General features: G+C 48.9%; 1 protein-coding gene across 9 annotated transcripts in view; it reads left to right on the forward strand.

Annotated features, from left to right (window-relative positions):
* Positions 1-3,121: 3,121 nt before the first annotated feature.
* ATP2B2 (ATPase plasma membrane Ca2+ transporting 2) overlaps positions 3,122-20,463 on the forward strand; it is a 401,304-nt gene continuing 383,962 nt past the window's right edge. For 8 of the 9 annotated variants that reach the window (XM_039478683.2, XM_039478686.2, XM_039478687.2 and 5 more), the window contains exon 1: positions 3,184-3,352. The gene's annotated coding sequence lies outside the window, so the exon portion shown is untranslated. Of the gene's footprint in view, positions 3,353-20,463 lie in introns of all 9 variants that reach the window. The other variant, XM_039478690.2, reaches the window with a different exon arrangement.

Genomic DNA, 20,463 nt, shown 5'->3' on the forward strand with positions numbered 1-20,463 from the left:
AAACCATGTTGAAGGGGCGTTCACAGGCCCCACGTATATTTTCCAAGTCTGGCCCTGGGACCACCCCGCCATTCCCAGATTTGCTCTCAGATATTTCCAGTCCCTGCTTCTGCCATGACTGACGCGGACCAGGTCTTCTTTCTCTTCTTATGAACTTGGGGATGCCAGGTGCACCCACTCCCCAGGCACCAGTCGCTTCCCCATCTCTTCCTCATCCTGCAGAGGGAAGCGGCCATTTCCCTCATCACCTGCTGCCCTCACCATCTCTCCAGAAGTCTTCAGGTTTTAATCGTCTTTCAGGGTCCTGGAGTGAGGCTTCTCCTGGGTGGCCAGATTGTTGCGGCTTCCTCATGAACAGATGTGTGTCTGTGTTGGCAGTGGAGCCTCGTGTGGCCTCAGTCCACACATGCTGGTCACCATCGGGTAATTCCGCATGTGCACACACACACATTCACACACACTGCCTGCCCTTTCTCAGAGGAGGAAACTAAGGCTCAGTTAGGATGGGTGACCTAAGCTCCCACACACAATAGGGACAGAACCAGGGCTGGGATTTGATCCCTCACCTCCCACACTCCCCGCTCCTGTCAGCTGCAATGAGGTGCTCCCCCCACTCCATTCCCATGACCTCCTCTGCATCTCCAAGGTGGACATGACCCCCAGCATCCCGCCAGAGTGAGGAGAGCGCTGTGTGTGTATGTCTGTGTGTGTCATGAACAACACAGCTCTTCCACCTATTCACCCAGAGGCCAGCAGCTGCCAGCCTACTAGCTAAAACCTTATCACAGCTATAACTGTGTTTGACCTTCTCAAAGTTTAAAAATTGTTTATCAGTTGGTGACATTTAAAAACCAAGAGTATTCGCATAAAAGTCCAGATATCCACCTTCTCTGAAAAAAAAATGGAAAACTGGCAGTCCAGGCTCACATCCCTGCCTAGCCACCATCCAGTAGAGTTGGGTAGTGGCTGTACCCATTTGACACCACAGATGCCACAGTCCACGCTACTCCCTATTACCTCCCAATACAGAGCCAGTGCCTGCTGCTGTCTGTCATCTCACATACACTGCTGCTGCTTTTTATTGGTAGATTCCAGAGTAGAAAGCCAGAAGCCAGAACCAGCCCACCTCCCTCGGTAATGCCTAGTGCTTATACACATTGGAGTTTGAAATTCCTGCCATCCCTCAAGTCCCTACCCAATAATCTGTAAATCTCAGAGCCTTGGCATACAGTAGGTACTGAAAAAGAACTGTAGCCCCCATTCTTATCCTGGGTGAGGCTGTGGGACCTATTACCTTTTAATAGATGAACCAACAGGTCCAGAGGTGAAGTCATGCCCAAGATGAGTTTTGTCACTAGGACGTTCGTAGTGTCACTCATTTTTGCACTGAGTTATCGCTCATGGTGTGGCTTTTCATGCCCATCCTTTCTGCCTTCTCAACTCGATTGCTGGTTTCAGAAGTTTTCACAAAAGAGGTAGTAACTAAGGCCAACCCTCAGCACTGTGGCTAGGCAGAGACTGAGAGGAGAGAAAGGCATTTCACAGGAGGAAAAGAAGAGAGAGGAAGACATGGTACAGTGCTAAGGGTGTGCTGGGAGGGGCACTGCCAACCCAGGTGGGGAAGGAGTGGAAAGGGCACTTGGGGCCAGAGTGTGAAAGGCCCTGTATGACATACTGGGGCTGCGAGACTTCTGAAGGCACTAGGGAGCTATGGAGGGTTTTACAGCAGGATTGGGCATGATGAAGGCTAGTGTGGCAGCAGAATGGTGGCAGAGAGGATGGCGCTGTGAGAGTCTGGAAGAGAGGTGTCGGAGACCTGAAGGAGGGCCCTTCAACAGAGAAGAGCAGATTCCAGGCTCCATCAGGGAGGACGTGGTGCTGGGGTGGGGTGAGGGAGAGTGCCTGGAGCTGGCCATCTGGAGGCACCGCAGTGCCATTAGCTGGGATGAGGACGGTGGAGCAGATACAGATTCGGGGCATCCCTGGGGTAATGTCCTCTCCATGCCCAGGAAGGGGACAGGGCTGCAGCTAGAGATGCAAGTGCCGCCTGCCAAGCTGAGCACTGAGGTAGTGCTCTGGGCCAAGAGGGGCCTGGAGACACCTGTCACACCTGCTGGACTGCCCTCTCCACTAGCCCCCCGGTCCCCTCTCTCCTTCCTCTGCCTAAACCTCCCGTCATGGATGTCCTCTGCCCCATCCCAGGGCTGCAAAGAGCAGGCCATGGTGAATTTTGGCCCCATGAATGGGTGTCCCTGCCACTCCCACGAATCAGACCGCAGGGTCCCCCAAGCTCTTCAACTCATCAGAGTGAGGCCTGGGAAGGGGAGTTACCATGGTCAGGCCCTCCCCTCCCCTCCCCGTCTCCACTTCCTGTGAGCAGTGCATTTGGCTTTTTATAAAGCCAATAAATAAATAAACAAGCAGGCATGATTAATTGATGGCATGGAGCAGACCCAGGCGCTGAGAGTCAGGTGGCCCGGCTTCCTGGTAGAGCTCGGCTTTTCAGGGACCTGGGGTCTGAGCCAAGGAGGGGAAGCCTACTTTGGGGAGGTGCTTTCTGTGCGTGTCTGGGGTTTTCAACTTTCTCCTTAGGCAGGTCCTCTGTCCTGGACTCCTCCAGGCCCTAAGCAGGGCCAGGCTGGAGGCTGGCAGATAAGCATGCCCTTGCTCACTGTCCTAACTTTTCTCGCATCTGAGGGCCCTTAAGCTAAACTCCCTGGGATTGGCCCAGGGGTCACCTGCTCCAAAGCGGCTCTCCTCCTTTGCCCACTCCACACCCCATGCGCTCCACCCCGCGTGGCCAATTCACAGGCTCAGGTGTGCTGGGAAGGCTTGGGGCGCCCTGACCCGTGGGGAAGAATGGTAAGGATGCCTCCCAGGGCCAGGCTGGCTGTGGGAGTGGGGCGGGGACGGGGGCCTGTGCCCATGGAGGTACCTGGAGACACGCCCAGGGGCGGGGCGGGAGACCCTTCCCCGCAGCTCCACTGGTGCGCGCAAAGGAGGGCGCGGGCGGGGCCGCGCGCTCCGGTCCCGCGGGGCGCTCTCCGTGCGGAGTTTGGGGAGGGCCGAGGGGGAGCGCGCGGGGAGGAGGGAGCGGGAAGGGCGGGAGGGGGAGGCGGGCAGAGCGCAGTGCAGCGGTGGCAGAGGCGGCGGCGGCGGCGGCGGCGGAGGGAGGGAGGCGGGCGGGCGGGCGGCGGCGGCGGCGGGGCCGCGGGGCGAGGCGAGCGCGGGGCAGCCGCGGCAGAGGAGCCGCAGCAGCAGCGGGGCCGGGCCGGGCCGGGCGCGCACCAGTGGCGGCGGCAGCGGCAGCGGCAGCGGCGGCGGCAGCATCTCGCTCTCGGAGCCGGCGCAGGTGAGGCAGGGGCGGCCGGGCCCGGGGCTCTGGGCCTCTCCCCCTCTCCCTCGGTCTCTTGTCGCCTTCCCTGCTGGCTTCCCTTCCGTGGGCGCTCGGTCCCAGAGACCCCCGCCGGGCCAGCGCGGGAGCCCGCACCGAAGCGCGTCCTGGTCCCTTCGCCCCACGGAGGCAGGCGCCTTGTCAGCGGTGACCTTGAGCGGGCACCAGGCGTCGGGCGGGGCGGGCCGGGGTGGGCAGGGGTGGGCGCCCGCGGACCCGGCGCCTGCGGGTGAGGGAAGGGGGCGCGCCTTGCGCCTGCTGCGCGAAAACTTTCCGGGCTCGGAGCAGCCCCGGAGCTGGGGGGGCGTCCGGGGCGCTAGAACCCCCAATTTCTTCTTCCCAGATGGCTCCGACTTCCCCAGCTGGCTTCTCCTCAGTGTAGGGGCCCCCTTTCTCCTGGCTCTGGTTCCCGCAGGCTGGGGACAGGTTCAGAACTGTAGAGATTCACCCTGGGCGGGGGGCTTCTCCCTTCCCCAAACGTGGTTTGCAGCTGCTAAGAGCACAGGTGCTAGAGGACCCTCTGCCAAATGCTCTCCGCATCTCCAGCCTCGGCTTTTCCTAGCTCCCCTCCTCCTGGCCCCCCTGGCCACAGCCCCAACCCCAAGCCTGCCTGGTGACACGAGAGCTCGGAAGCCCCGCATTCAGTGGGGCCTCAGATCCACAGCATGATTTTTCAGCCCAGTGTCTAAGCCTTCTTCGGAAGGTTGGGCTTGGGCAGGCGCCTCAGGCCCTTATGGTGGGCCAGTACAGCATGTTTCTGGACTCGGACTCATCCAGGACCTGGCCACCCTTCCTGCCCTGATGCCTCAGGAGGAACACCCTGGCCTTCGGGGATGTCCTAGCTCTAGAAACACTGCCTCCTAGAACATTAGCCTTGGAAAAGGGACTTGAGGCCCAGAGAGGGTGAGCTGGCCTCAAGGTCACACAGCAGGGGGCAGGAGTAAGAACTGGCCTTTCTTATAATGGGTTAGAATGGATGGAGAGGACTGCTGTTCGGTTCCTACACCTGAGGAATTTGAGCTCTGGGACACTGTCTCTTACTGGCTGTGTGACCTCTGGCAAGTCACTTCCCCTCTCAGACTCAGTGTCCCCACCTTATAGGGCTACTCTAATGGCGGAATGAATTAATATTTTTAAAGTTCTCACCGTCATGCCCATGCCTAGTGTATGGTCTGTGTCCAAAACATTTTGGCTACCAGCTTGTGAAATTTCCTTTTTGAGCCCTGGAAGGGAAACCAAAGAGGGCTAATCACTCCCATGCCCTTCCTCTTCTCTGTGTGGGCTGTTAGGGGCAGCACCTGCTGGGCTCTTTAGCATCTGTGCCTGTGTATAGAATGTTAGGTGGAGACAAGCGTCCCAGTGTCCTCAGAAGCCCACTGGGCCATTGGGTGGGCTAACTCTGGGCTGTGATTTCCTGCTGCTGCCATGGCAGAAACCAATACCCAATGTCTAACGGAAGTGACGACAAAACCCTGCCATGGCACCTGGAAGAGACCCCTTCTCCGTAAAGTCTGGTGGGAACAGCGTCACCTTCAATCCTTTCCATCTGTCCCACTCTTCTCCCTACCTCTGGGTGAGGTCATTCCTTCCCCCAGAGGTACTATTGACAACAGAGGAGATGGCAGAGGGGTTGGGGTCACTCATTCATTCATTTACTCACTCTCCAAGCCTTGATTCTTGCCTTCTCTGAATCAGGAGGCACTTGGAAATACAGAGAGATCAGCCACAGCTAGCAGAAATCAAACACCTACCAGGTGCAAGCACTTACTAAGCACTCTCAGAGACCCATTCATTTGTTCATTTGATAAATTTCTATAAAGAACCTAATATGTGCTCAGCACTGTTTGATATGCCAGGGACATATTGCTAAATAAAACAGACCTGGTCCCAGCTATCTAGGCTGGCTATATAGTTTGTCATCCAACTGAAATACCTTGAGAGTGAGAGAGGGCACGATTAATAAAAACACCAGGTCCACAGAGCATAAACCAGGAAGGCCCAGCAACACTGGGCTGCGTGGCCACCCTGCAATCTCGTGGAGTTTATATAGCAGTGTCTGGCAAGAACTATTCATATGTTTTGAGCAATTATTTTTTGCCAGGCTGGGTACTAAGCACTTTTGGGGTTTCATCTGGTTTAATCCTCACAACACTATCAAGCCGGTGTTACCATCTACATGCAGCTGGTTAGTAGTAGAGCTGGGACTACTTCCGCTACCAACCTGCTGGGCTACCATGCTTCCCTAGAGATGAGTGAGACCCAGGGTCCAGGTGCTTGCACAGTCGCAAAGAGGATTCACAGGCAGTAGCACAGTGATGTAATAGATGTGCAGTGGGGACAGACACAGTCTGCCTGGGAAAATCAGAGGCAGCTTTCTGGAGTAGGGAACCTCTAACCTGGACCTTGAAATGTGAGTTATGACTTTGACAGACTTTGGGGAGAACGTTACAGGCCCAGGTTGCTAGGGCATGGAGTTTTGGAGGGTATATGGACTATTTAGGGATACCACCCCCACAGTAGATCCAGATCCGGTGGCAGCGGGACAAGAGTTGGGTCTGAAACAGCAGGAGTCAGCAGAGATTAAGTCTAAGCCTGGTGCTCTGGCACATAGTAAATGCTGAATTTTAGAAGGATGTTCTGAAGATTTGACTATTCTGTAGGTAGGGAGCAGAGAGAGAATTTGTTGTGCAGGATTTCTCTTGATGAGAATTTGCTCTAACCCAATCCATACTATGGACTGCCTGCAAGGTCATGGAAATCATTTCATTATATAGAATCACCGCAGAAGAATTTTACCAGCATCTGTAGTGGCAGAACAGTTTCACTAAGCAAACTGATTGCCAGCAAGAGAAATATTAACCTACTTAAGGGAGAGGATTTTTAGTAGCATAATTTACAAATAAGAGAATATGCTCATTGCAAACTAAATCTTTTGTGTTAAATTGCATACAAGAAACTAACTTCCTCCTATCTTCCCTCTTCTTTGTGTCTCCCCTGTTGTCATATAAATCTGTTACAGAATAATAAAACTGCGTTTCTCTAGTAATGTCTTATTTCTCAGACTTTTTATTAATTCAAACTGGCCTCCTTTCCACCCTCTCCAATTATGTGGAATTATTAAAGCTTTATGGTATCTAAAAATTGGAATCTGCTGATAGAACCAAACAAAGGGGAAAGAATGACTCGCCCAGAGGTAGGGAGAAACTGTTAGGTCCTTGGGACTAAAAAATCAGGCTAGAAATATTTGGGAAGCAGAAGAGAATTTGATGGAGAGGAGGCGGGATCAGGGCCAGGTTTGTGGATGTATGGCCTGTGCTGAGAAGGGCTTCCCACTGAATTTAATGCTCTGCAACCACCAGATTGCAATTCTTAGCAATTTTAGAACAGGGGGCTACACGTTTTCATTTTGTACTGGGTCCTACAAATTATACAGCTGATACTTGGAAGAGGCAGCGGGGAAGAAGTGAGTGAAGACAAAGGTAAAAGAAGAGGAGAGCTATGGATAGGGCAGAGAGAAGAGAAACTGACATTTTTTTTTTAAGCCCCTGCCGTATGCCACGTGCTGTGTGAGACACTTTTCCATGTGTATCTATTTTCACGGCAATCCTAAGATGCAGGTGATATTATCATTTTAAAATATAGGTTTTATTACTATTTCAGTTATGGTGAGGCCAACCACTCGGGAGATGATGGCCCCTGAAAAGATTGTTACTCGTGATTCCAAAGAGGCGAGGACCTGCCATGCCATGCAGGGCCACATGGGGAAGCCCTAGGATTTGTCAGGAGGCAGAGGGAGTGAGGGGAAGATGGGGAAAGAGCCTTTACTGTGGTCTCCACAGGGAGGGACGGGTCAGGCAGGGTAAGCAGGCTCAAGGTTGGCTACTTTGAATAGTTTCAGCAGGCTCTGGGGCACAGTAGCTGTTCCTAGTAGTCTGGTACCTGGTCCTGGGTGATTAGGGCAGGGCAGTATGGCCCAGTGGGCAGAGGCTGCATAATGGAAGTGGTTGAGAAGATGGGCTGAGCATTTATGAAAGGGGCCTTCATAGGCCAGTCCTTCGATATGTCAAGTAATTGGCTGTCCCTGGGAGGGAGAGTCCCTCCAGGGTTAGCAAGGCCTCAGATGTCAAAGCATCAAATGCAGAAGCTAGAAAAGATGGTTATTACAATCTGCATTTGACAGGTGAGGAAGCTGAGACTCGAAGAGATTTCCATAAACTGCCCAGCAAGAATCACTCAACTAGAATGGCTGTGTGAGCTGAAAGGTGTGTACTGATTTGGAGTTCGAGGAAATGGCAGATGTTGGGATGGTGCGGGAGTGGGCCCCATAAATAGCATCTCTCCTCCACACTACTCCAACAATTTGAGGAACAAATGAGTGGCAGGTAGAGAAGCCAAATACAAATTTTCGCCCTAATAGGATAAAGGCAAAGTTGGAGGTCCTGGCTTTGTGTGAGGGTGAGTGTCAAATGGGTGCCTGCTAACTGATCCCCTAGAAGGAAGACCATGCGGTGGTCCTGCCCAGGTAGGCTTCACTCAGGTACAGAGGGCACAGCCAGGACAAGCTTTCTGTAGGCAGGACTCTCTTCCTAGAGGAGAAAGGGCAGAGATGCTGATCATGGCCCATTAAGAGAAGACACCAAGCCTCCTGAGGGCGGAGACAGGAAAGGGGCTGGGAAAGGCTGGGATGAGTCACTGAGAATTCTCTCCAGGGTAGAGACCTTTGAAGAGTGATGGAGGACTGGGTCTGTTCGTGCTAAAGCCTATGATGGCCTTTCTTCCATTATATATAACAGTCTGTAGGGCTGGGTATTTTATGGGGGCATAAGAAGAGGGGCTGCATAGCTTCCAGAGGGCTCTGTGACCCAAGAAATTGGAAGCAGACCTAAGTTACAGAGAAGAGGAATGATGGGAGTAGGGGAATGAACAAGCCTCAGCTAATCTCATTACAGAGTGAAGGGAATATCCATTGGTCTTAGAATGAACATGACAGGAACAGAAAATGCTTCTCTGTTTTTTTCCTGCAGTAGCTCAGGTGCTATAAATATTATGGCATTGGTGGCATTGTAACATAACATCTAGGCAGGATTCTGGGGAGAGGTAATGACCCACCCAATTCCTCATTTAAAAATAAAAAAGTTGGACTTAGGAAAATGACCAAAGTTTGTGTTGGGCTGAGCCCAAGTGAATGGCCATGCAGGCAGATGAACCTGGAAAGGCCGAGCAGGTCCGTTTAATGTTTCTGTGTGCAATGACAAACAGCAGCACTGAGCTGCGCCTGTGCGATGCTCCATCCTTTCTATACCATTCTGCCTGGGAATGAGTCAGTGCTTTCTTCCTTTTTTTTTTTTTTTTTTTTTTGAGGTGGAGTTTTGCTCTTGTTACCCAGGCTGGAGTGCAATGGCGCGATCTCAGCTCACCGCAACCTCCGCCTCCTGGGTTCAGGCAATTCTCCTGCCTCAGCCTCCTGAGTAGCTGGGATTACAGGCACACGCCACCATGCCCGGCTAATTTTTTGTATTTTTAGTAGAGATAGGGTTTCACCATTTTGACCAGGATGGTCTCGATCTCTTGCCCTCATGATCCGCCCACCTCGGCCTCCCAAAGTGCTGGGATTACAGGCATGAGCCACCGCGCCCAGCTGAGTCAGTGCTTTCTAATTGTGTCTGTGATCTTGGGTAAGTGGCTTTGGCTCTGTCTCAGTTTCCTCATCTATAAGAGCTATCCTGAGAGTGCCTGCCTCATGAATACTCTTGTAAGAACGGCAAGGACTAAGACAAGTCAAGGTCTCAGAATAGTGCCTGGAACACATGGTAAGCACTTTCTGGATGTCAGCTATTAGTGTTACTATCGTCATCACCTTGTAACTTACAGAGCACTTTTCACATATAATTTTGACCTTCTAATCCTCACAGCAAGCCTGTGATGTGGCTAAATACCACTTCCTTTCCCCAATAAGGCAGCTACTCATTGATGAAGCCAGATCTCAAACCTAGTCTGTGGGTTTTCAGTTCCAAGCTGGTCTCACTGCTGCAGTGGCTGCTCTGGGTAGCTGGGAGCCCGCTGGTATGAAGATGTTGTATCAGCTACTTCCTGGTTTCATGAGGTTGGGCAACTGGAAAACAGTGACATGTTAGGCCCTGACAGGAGGAGGTTGTAAGAAGAACAAAGAGTACCCAACAAAAGGAAAACTGGGCCTCAACATCTGTTGCCCAGTTGTCACTATGTTTCTCAGAAGGTGGGACTGACTGGGTCTTTTTTTTTTTTTTTTTTTTTTTTTTTTAAGTTTTGTATCCTCAGACGTAGGCACATAGTAGATGTGTGCGAAGGGTGATGGAGGACTGGAGATGTTCATGCTAAAGCCATTGAGCACCTTTCTTCCATCATACATAACTGTCTGTAAGCCTGGGCATTTTGCGGGGGCATAAGCAGAGGGTCTGCATAGCTTCCCTCAGGCTTCCAGAGGGCTCTGCAACCCGATAAATAGGAGGCAGACCTAAGTTACAGAGAAAAGAAATGATGGATCTTTTGTTTTTTAAAATAAAATTTGCATCCTCAGACCTGGGCACATATTAGGTGGTTAACAGATATACGTTGGATGAATGCATTTCTTATAAAACACAAATTGTCACTTCTCAACAACAGTGGGTACAACACCAATGACAGTGACTCTCTAGGATGAGGCCACCTTGCCTAAGTGATTGCTGTTCAGTGTTTCTTAGAAATTCATGGTAGACTGTCAACTCATTAACCTGAAAAATCTGCTTTTGGTGCCATTTGGAGAAATGAACTGTTGAAGTGAACATCTAGCAGTCGTAATATAGAACTGGGTGAGCCATGATGGGTGAGGGTGTAAGGAGATTGCAGTAGACAGGTTGGATTTAAGGGGCTTCGTATATGAGACTGGCACAGAGACAGGTGCCACATTGAGTGGAATCTCTCCAACATTGCCATCAGGAGTGGATAAGAGCAGGCGGTCAGGAAAGTTCTACTCTCTCAGCAAATCAGTGCCTTTCTTGTCCTCTTCCTCCCTCCTCCTTCCTCTTCTCTCTCTCCTTTTTAATGTAGTAATTTGGTTAGTCATTCGTGCTATAAGAATATCACCAGCTCCTTGCCCTCTAACCACATAATAAATTGAATTTATTTACCTCTTTTGACATTAGGCATAGCCACATGCCTTACTTTAGCCAATGAGCTTTGAAAAGTGGCATGTGTCATTTCTGGATGGAAGCTTTAATAACCAGCATGCTGTTTGCTACTTTTCCCCATTTCTTCTCTTGGCAATCAAGGCAGCATGGAGATGGAACCTCCCTCAGTCATGTTCCCTGAGTGAGAATGACACAGGGCAGAGCCCACAGCCAATCCATGATGGACATGTAGCATCAGTGAGAAGTAAGCCTTTGTTTTAAGCTATAGCACACTGGGCATGCTTGTTACTGAGCATAACTCAGTTCATTTTAACAGTTGCTGGTAGGGCATAGACTGAAATAATCACAACTTGTTTGGAGATGTTTTGAGTCTTTTCATTCCTTCAAGAATGATGTCAAAAATATTAGTGTTTGAAGGAGTTACGAACACAAAATGGGGGAGAGCCACAGCCCTGCAAGGTAATGGCTAGTCTCCCTAGCATGCATGGCATATATTGACTTCTCCAATTTCACCCTGTCCTCATCTCTCCATGCTATGCCTGACAAGTCCACAACATCTTTGAAATGGGCCACTTGCTTGCACATCTCCAGGCCTTTATTCATGCTCTGCCTAGAATGGGACATTCCCCCAGGAAATCATGCTATTTGACCAGTGGCTGGGGTGGAGGGGGACAAGCACATCGGGGAGAAGGGAGCATTGGGCTTTTTCTGTGAGGCACAGAAGGCAGAATTAGGACAGAGAGTGAGATTCCTGTGCATTGTGAAAGAGTTTGCTACCAACAGAGCTTGATCTGGCACAGAACTGAGCTCACCACACTAGAAAGTTTCCAAGCAGAGGCAGGTGTCATGGAGAGGGCCCCAGGTCAGTGGAAGTATAGCACACTCTCCAATCCTGTCTCACATGACTTTCAGGAAGATTATCCAAAGTAGGTTGATTTTAGCTGTGACTCTCTATGTATTTTTTCCCTTTTCGAAATAAAAGTAGCTTTTTTCAGACTGTCTTAGTCTGTCTGTGCTATTTTAAGAGGCCACCTGAAACAGGGTAATTTATAAAGAAGAGAAATTTATGGGTTCACAGTTCTGGGGGCTGGGAAGTCCAAGGGCATGGCACTGGCATCTTTCAAGAGTCTATTTACTATTATCATCTCATGGTGGAAGGGCAACGAGGAACAGCAAGAGGAGGCTGAACGCACTTTTATAACAAACCCAGTCTCACCACAAGGAAACACTCTGGAGATAAAAATATTAATTCATTCATGAGGTCAGAGTCCCCATGATCTAATCACTTCTTAAAGGCCCCACCTTTCAACAATGTTGCATTGGGAATTAAGTTTCCAGTGCGTGAACTTTGGGGAACTCACTCAAACTATCATATCCCCTGATTATAGGGATGTTACATAATGATTATAGAAAATTCAAGGAGTACTGAAAAATACAGAGAACAAATTAAAACTCTAAACCCCACAAAACAGAGCTAATCTCCATTAATACTTTGTCAATTGTCCTTCCAGACAGTTCTTTATGATTGATAGATAATTAAACAGATATTCTGTTTTTCTATGTCTTTCACTCAGTAATAAAGTATGGACATCTTAAGTATCAATAAATATACCTCTACCTTATCTTTTGTAGGTGGCTTTGCCATGATTTATTTAACAGATTCCTTTCTCATGGGCACATAGGCTGTGTCCAGAATTTTTCTATTATAGACAATACTGTGATGAATATTCTTGTATGTGGGCCCCTGGGCACATGTCCAGACATCTTCTGAGGATGAATTCCTAAAAGTGGAGTCACCGAATCAGAGAGAACTGTTTAGGGTCAAAGAAGAGAAGAGAGCTATGATATGATCAGGTAAAGAAATCCTTCCTGGCTTAGGGGCAGCTTGCAAAGGGTCTGACGGAAGAGAGATGAATAGGTGATTGTGGATGGGCTGGAAGGCTGGAGGGAACCAGGATATAGGAAGTGGAAGAGAGGGAGAAGGAAGTGGAAGAGAGGGAGGAGGAAGCAGAAGGAGCTGGTTTTCAAGGCCCGTAGGGCTTTAGATGACCATCCCACAGGCAAAGAGTAAGAGTGGATGACAGTTATGATTTATGTAGAGCCAGGCAATTACAAGTGCTTTCATGTGCACAGTCCTTTTGGAACCTCACCACTACCTTGCAAGGAATGTCTCCATCCCCATTTTACAGAGGAGCAAAGCAAGGCCTGGAGAGGATGTGGCAAAAGGAGCTGTTGTCTTCAATTATAGTATGTGGGCTCCTTCACAACTCCAAACCTATCCTTTGCACATATCCCAGGATGGCTCATGCCTCCAGTCTTTGCAGATGCCATCTTGTGAGAGGCCAGCTCCTGCTCATCCTTGCAAAGGAAGACTAGTCATATGAGACTTCTTTGTGAAACTTTTTCTCAGACTCCTTATCCTCACTACCCAAAGCAAGGCAGAGCTGTCAGGGCCCAGGAGGGGTGTTCTGCAGCCCATTGTCAGAGTGTTAACCATTGTGTACTAACTCTTGAGCCAGGGAGCCTGCTTTTGTCTTCCGTGAATTGGATTTCCTGACTCAGCTGACTTAAACATATGGCCTTTTCTTATCTCACATAATCAAAGATAGGTTAGCTCTGGAATTGGTTAGCCCAGTGGCTCATCCATGCCATCAAAACCCATGGTCCTTGTGTCTTTCTCTCTGCCATCATCAACCAGAAGGCATTACCCCTGTCCGGAGCATCCCCTGAAGAACTCACAACACCCCAGGGACAAAAAGCAGGAGGTATCTCTGTGTTTCCTTTTATCAGGGAGGAATTTTTTCCCAGACATCTTTGCCAACTTCCTCTTGTGTGTCATTGGCTGGAATTGGGTCACGTGGCCATGCCTAAACCAATCATGGCTGAGGAATGGGCCCAGCAGGGATTAAATGACCCATGACTTATCTCTGAGTTAGTTGAGAGCACATGTAGAAACTGACACTGTCAGGGCTCTGCCAGCCAGAAATAGGAGGGAGTGTCCACTGGGGAGCAGTCCCTAGCATCTGCCCCAACTGTGCACTGACTGTCCAGGAGAGTCCTGCTAGGCAAGGAGCTATGTGAGAACAATGATTGAGACTTATTCCTTCCCAAGTCCCTTGAAGGCTAGCACAGGGCAAGGCACGTGGTAGGTTTTGAGAAAAATATTGGCTGAATGAATGAATGAGTGAAATCGGTAAATGTTCCATCAAACCCTGAGATTTAGGATTTGCTGCACACCTGTCAATTTGAGGGGATGCTCTAAGTACTTCAGAGAGTATAGGAACGGCTTTGTCCTCAAAGATGTTGCAATTCAATCATGGAGAAAATGCTAGAACCTAGGAAAGATGTGGACTTGAAGCCTGGCCTCTAAGGCAGACTGTATATGCCATAGGGTGGAGGCAGGGAATGCATCCATAGGAAGAGGCCCCACAAGGATAGATACCATGATGGGTAGTGGTACGTGGTGGAGAAAAACATCTGTGTCCTCAGACAGTGGGAGTGAGTGCATTAGAGTCTAAAGGGGACTCTTTCTGGAGGGTCTCCTCTGTGTAAGGTATTGTCCTTATAGTTATTTATCTCATCTTTCCTGTGTCTCTATGGAGTAGATTCTTCTATCTCTATTTTATAGATGCTGAGGCTCAGAGGGTGAGGTTGCTTGCCCAAAGTCACGCAGCCAGGAGGTCGGATCTGGCTTAGAGCACAGATCTGTTCTGAAAAGCTGGCTCCTTTCTGCAAAGGGGCTGTGATGACCATTGAGGGCCCACTTGAGACCAGCAGGTGGTGGAGTGACTGCAAGGGAAGTCTGGAAACTGACAAGAAGGCCTAGGAAAGGCTTGGTGCAGTGAAAATGCAGAGGATGGGAGAGGTGTTTGTAACAGGATTCAGGGTGGGCTTGAGGAGCCATGGTCTTTGGCAACGAATCTGACTTCAAATCCCCACCCTGCCAGTGAATAGCTATGTGACCTTATGGAAAACACTTCCCTCACCTGTACCTCAATTTTTCCATCTGTAAAATGATGATAATAGTGAAATGTTTCCAGTACCAAGCATATCATAACTTAATAATGGAGCTATTCTTACTATCAATAGTGTTGTTGCTGGTTTGAAAGTTGGTAGGTAACCAGACCTAATGGCAACTCCTTGGTGTGGGATCCCTGGACTCCCATTCTACCTTGGTTACCACTTCCATGTTTGAACTTGACTCCACTGGCTTTCCTGCCAGTCTGGTTTTCCATTCTTCATCTGAAAAATAAGGGGATTGGGATGGTTGGTTTCCAGCATTCTCTCCTGCCCAAACTCTGCACTTGTATGAGGTGGAAAGGGGAAGCTGCAATGACTAAAGGGATCATAACTGAGTGAGGGGGTGTCGGGGCTGCCTTTGTTTCTGGGAAGCAGAGGGAGGGCAGGGCAGGGGTTGGAAGGAAGAACAACCAGGAGCCAGAGGAGGCTGCGGAGTCAGCAAGGCCAGGCAGCTGCAGAAACCCCGCACCAGGCAATTCGGAGGTGGGTACGGAGAGGAACGGCTGAAACCAAAGGAGGCAGAAGCATGTGGAGAACATCTGTCTCTGACACCTGCCCTCACTGTGGGAGAACCAGAGAGAGAGAGGAATCAATCGCAGCTCATCCTGATGTTTAATACCTGGGAGGCAGGGCTTTGAAGACGGTGTGTTCAAAGACTGAAATTGAATTTCCCCAAAGTTTGCAGGAACACTGCAATTATGCCAGAGAACATGTCTATGAAATCCCCTTGGAATCTATTTTTGGGCATGAGGTTTTATAACCAGAGTCAGAAATTGAGTGGAAGTGTGTGGGAGGCTGACCCTGGACAGTTTCCATGTTGGAGAGGAGGGGAAAGAGTATTTTTATCTGCAAACACCGTGTTTCATAGGGTGAGGCTGGAGAGGAGGCAGTTTCACCACTTTGGGTTTCTCACCCACTGTCATGTTAAGACGATAACTGTCTTTGACAGAAGTTGTTCAAGTTCCTTACTCAGAGTGGGTGGCTGGAGGCTGGGGATTGAGGCGGAGAACTTATGTGGGACTTTTGTATGTTGCAACCAAGACATCTGAGATTGACTTTACCAGAGACTTCTTCAGATCTGTTTTGTGGGGATGTCACCGTGCTCAGGGAGCTTTGTCTAGCTGAAGATTTCCTCCTGCACTGCTGTATCACTGTTAGCAACTGTCACAAGACAAACTGCTCCAGAGTCAGCATGTTAAAGTAATAAGCATGTCTTGTTGCTGAAAAATCTCCAGGTGAGCTAAATGGTGCTTGTGGTCCTGGCTGGGTTCTCTGACTTGTCTCTAGGTCAAGTAGGTATCTCTGCGGATCCTGGTGGGCTCTCAATTGCTTGGGGGTTGGCTGGCTCTAGGATGGTGTAGGATGACCTCAAGTATGTCAGCTCTCCTTTGCTCCCTGTAGTGTCTCATCCCCCAGCACTAGCCTGTGTTTGTTCACATGCCAGTGGTAGAGGTATGAGAGAAAGAGAGAGAGCATGCAAGCAGCATGTGGGGACTCTTGAGACCTAGGCTCAGAATTGGCAGTTGATATGGTTTGGCTGTGTCCCCATCCAGATCTTATTTTGAATTCCCACGTGTTGTGGGAAGGACCCGGTGGGAGGTAATTGAACATGGGGGTAGGTCTTTCAAGTGCTGTTCTTGTGATAGTGAATAAGTCTCCCAAGCTCTGATGGTTTTAAAAAGAGGAATTCCCCGGCACAAGCACTCTCTTTTTGCCTGCTGCCATCCATGTAAGATGTGACTTGCTTCTCCTTGCCTTCCACCATGATTGTAAGGCTTCCCCAGCCACGTGGAACTGTAGATCCACTGAACCACTTTCTTTAGTAAATTGACGAGTCTTGGGTATGTCTTTATCAGCAGCATGAAAATGAACTAATACAGCAGTGTCACTTCTAGTGACATTGTTGGCCAAAGCAAGTCATGAGGTTACCCAAAATTCAGAGTAGGGAGCTAGACCTCCCATTTTAATCATAAGGAACCACAAACATTACACTGGAAATGACTTGGATACAGCTATTAATTAGGGCCATAGATGCCTTCAGTTTGCACAGCTGCCAACATCAGCATTGACCTCTAGGGCTGTCAGCAGTGGGGAAGGTGGGGAGAGGGCAGGCAGACATCCCTAATTAAAGTCTTTGTAATGCCTAAGATCTCCCTAATGTGCAAAGAGTTTTCCAGAAGTGTTTTATTGGTAGAATCAGGGAAATGTATGTCCCCAAACAATGAGTGATCAATTTTCACTCATCAGACTGACAAACTGAAAAATGTGATGCTCTCAAGTATTGGCAAGAATGGAGAGGAAATGGGTGCTGTATACTCTGCTGGTCAGAATTTCTATTCCACAGCCCATTGAGGGCAATTAGTAGCACCTACTTGAATTAAGAATACATTCATGTGTTAAACAGCTGTGGTCCATCCATCCCACAAAACAGTACTTGTCAATAAGAAGGAACAAACTATTGATACACACACCAACCTGAATGAACCTCAAGGAGTGCAGAATGCCACTCCTAAAGGGTTACATACTGCATGATGTCATTTATGTAACATTAGTGAAATGACCTAATTACTGAGATGAGAACAGACTGCTGATTGTCAAAGGTTAGTGATAGAGGAGAGGGCCATTCGGCTGTAAAGGGGTAGTATAAGGGGGTCTTGTGACAGTCCAGTTGAGTACCTTGATAGTGGTGGTGGTTATGCAAAGGTAATCTGATTAAATTGCATAGAGCTACATATGCACATGTGTGCACACACACAGACACAAAGATGGGTGCCTGCATACCTGGTGAAATCTGAAGAAGCTCTGTCAATTGTATCAATGCCCATTCCTTGGTTTTGGCATTATATCTGTTTATGCAAATGCTAACTTTGGGGGAGGTTGTGGGAAGGAGTGCGTGTGTCTTCCCTGTATATTTCCTTGCAACTTCCTGTGAACCTTTACTTCCAAATAAAAGGTTAAAAATAAAGACACAGGTGCTCTGGTCTGGTAAGTTCACTGCATGGTGCCTTCAACAGAGACATGGTCCCATGAGCAGAGAGGCTTATGCAGAGATGATCACTGAACATCATTTGCTATCAAATCATTGGAACTACCTAGATATATTCATTCACCTAGTAATCATCTATTGGCTGCCTGCTATGTGCCAGGCACCGTGCCAGGCTCTAGGGATATAACCATGACCCAAATAGACCAAGTCCCTGCCCTCATGGAGTTTGCATTCTAGTTTGTGATTGCCCCACAAGAGGGAGCTGATTCCACATAACAGAAACAAAGAAATAAGGTAGGCTTATGTCTCTATTGCTAGAATGATTCTATCTCTGGATCAGATCCCTGCAAAGAGCAAGAAGCAGAATCAGGCATTTGTTACGGCATTCATTTTAAAAATAACAAAGGAACCACAGTCAAAGGAAGGGCCAAGCTTTTGGTGTGCACTTTGCTGGGAGTGAATCCTGTCCACCTAACTGGAATGGAAGGGGGCAGGGGGTTTTGTCTTTTTTGTTCCTTGCAGTGCTCCCACACCAGAGCAGGCCTGTCACATAGGAGGCATTCACACAGGAAAAGAGTAGATTGTACCCATTTCACAGGAAGGTCAATGGAAGCATGAGGTCCTTAGCCACGGCATATTGGATTCTCCACTATGAGAGTTATGAAATGTGGATTGAATATCCATGATTTTAAAAAACCAGATAACATTTCTTTCGATTTTAATATCAGAACCATATTTCCCCAGCCTCCAAAAAGTATGATTGCCAAGCCTTAGGTCCACAGGTTGTTGGTTGCGGAATGACTTCACACTTTTGTGTTTTGCGATACAGTGCGTCAGGCAGGCCTTCCTGCATTATCTCACTTAATGCTTCTATCAATCCTGTCTGGAAGAAAATGGACATTCATACATCTATCTGCCCCTAGGCCCCAGCCCCTGATGTAAGTTTGTAGGGACACAATGATAGATGGCTAGAAGCAGAAGAGCCTGTTGCAGGATCCAGGGCTGCCAGTGAGTAAGGCCCAGTCACCCACCCACCCACCCACACAGGAATCCCCTGGTGAGTGCACAGTGTCTGGCGGGTATGGGCTTCCATTTTCCTCTGCTCCTGGCTCATCTCCCCCACCACATGTCCTGGGCTCAGTGACTGCTCCTGGGCGCATCGCTGTGAACCAGGCCCAGTGCTGTCCTCTTAAATGTGCAGGCTAGCCAGAAGGATGGGGAAGCAGGGACCCGGTCTACCCGGTGTTGCCCCAGGGAACCCAGGAAGCTGCATCCTGGAGGTTCATAACCCTCCAAGTGCTGCTGTCCCCATCAGAAAATCACAAACCATTCTTTCAAGTGCCAGTCAAGATGATGAAACATGAAGATGCTCTTGGGGTCACTGAGAGAATCATTTCAGACCCAGGGATCCCCCCAGAATGAGCACCTCCAGTAGCTGTGATCGTGACCCCGACGTGTCCCTTCATCGATCTCCTGTCGGATCCCTGTGAACATTTATTACCCTGCTGCAGAAAAAGTCTGCAAGGCCAGATGACTTGTCTGCAGCCAGCAAGCCTTGGTGCCCACAAAGCAGAAATTAATGAATGACGGTTGGGGAGAGAGGCAGGGAATAGGACAGTAGCTATTTTAGGCTCACTCTGCCAAAGCAGATCCTAATGCCTGCATCTGTGTGTTAACTCTGTCCACCCTTTGAACAGAAATTGAAATCACATTGGCTTGGATTTTGTTTGCTTCCCAACTCCAAGCTTGTATGTCTTCTTAAAATACGCAGATTTTGAACTAATAAAAAATAGAGCTACTGTGAAAATAAATTCTCTCTCTCTCTCTGATTTAATATGATTCATCAAAAATTTCCCAAACCCAGTAAAATCAAGTTGGAATGACACGAGTTCAAATTCTGAGTTTTCTACTTTGAAACTGTAACTGGGTCTCTCTGGACTTTAGTTTTCTCCATTGTAAAGTGGGGATCAGACGATAGCAGTGTTGGAAGATGAAGAAAGATATATGGGAAAGCTCCTAGCACCTGTAATTTCTTGGAAGTGAGACTCCTTAGGCATAAGGAAACCATCATCCCTTTCTGCATCTATGGAAATACGGTATTTATGGATCATCTACTCGTCCCTGAGCACCTCCTAAGTGCAGGCATGTAGAAACCCTGGGGACCTCATTGTGACCTCTGAGTTGGCATTCGGCATGGGGCTCAAGTGTTGCGGAAATAGACCTGTGTTTAGGTGATGTCTTGTCTCTCAAAGCAGCAGTTTGTTTCCATGGATAAGCCGGAGCACTTCTCCTCCTGGTATCTGGCTTTGTCAGGCCCAGAGTTGGGAAGCTGATGTGAAAAAACAGAAGAGGTGAACGTGAGCTGGGTGGTGATGGAGAAGGCTGCTGAATGAAGCCCTAGGGCCCCACGCAGGAGCTGTCTAGATGCTAGGTCCAGGGAACCACAGCTGGAACAGCCCAGGACCTGAGGCCCCTCCAGAACAGAAGAGACAACTAGTCGTGTTTCTCTTATAGCTACTGGAGTATGTGGGGCTTGGAAACCACAGAGGGAAGAGGCTTAAAGTGGTGGCCCTGGGGACCCACCTCATGGTACTCATGGCACAGAATACCTTTCTTCATGATATGATCCATTGTATCATTATTTTATGATTGCCACTGTATGAACAAGAGATGTAGAGTTATCCCTATCCCCATATTGCAGACAAGACCCCTGACACTCCAAGAAACTAAGGAACCTTCTAGAAGTCACAGCCTGCAAGTAGCCAGGCTAGAATTTCCCTGCAAGGCTTGTGCTGTTTCCATTTCTGTTTTAAAAGAAACATTCATATTTTATTTGAGAGCATCTGGTTAGGAAGAACTGGACCCCCTGAGCAGGCTTTTAAAAAGTGCTTTCCACATGGATAAGCAATTCAGTAAAG

Source organism: Saimiri boliviensis, chromosome 8 (genome assembly GCF_048565385.1).
Source record: "Saimiri boliviensis isolate mSaiBol1 chromosome 8, mSaiBol1.pri, whole genome shotgun sequence".
In the NCBI taxonomy this organism is placed as follows: domain Eukaryota; kingdom Metazoa; phylum Chordata; class Mammalia; order Primates; family Cebidae; genus Saimiri; species Saimiri boliviensis.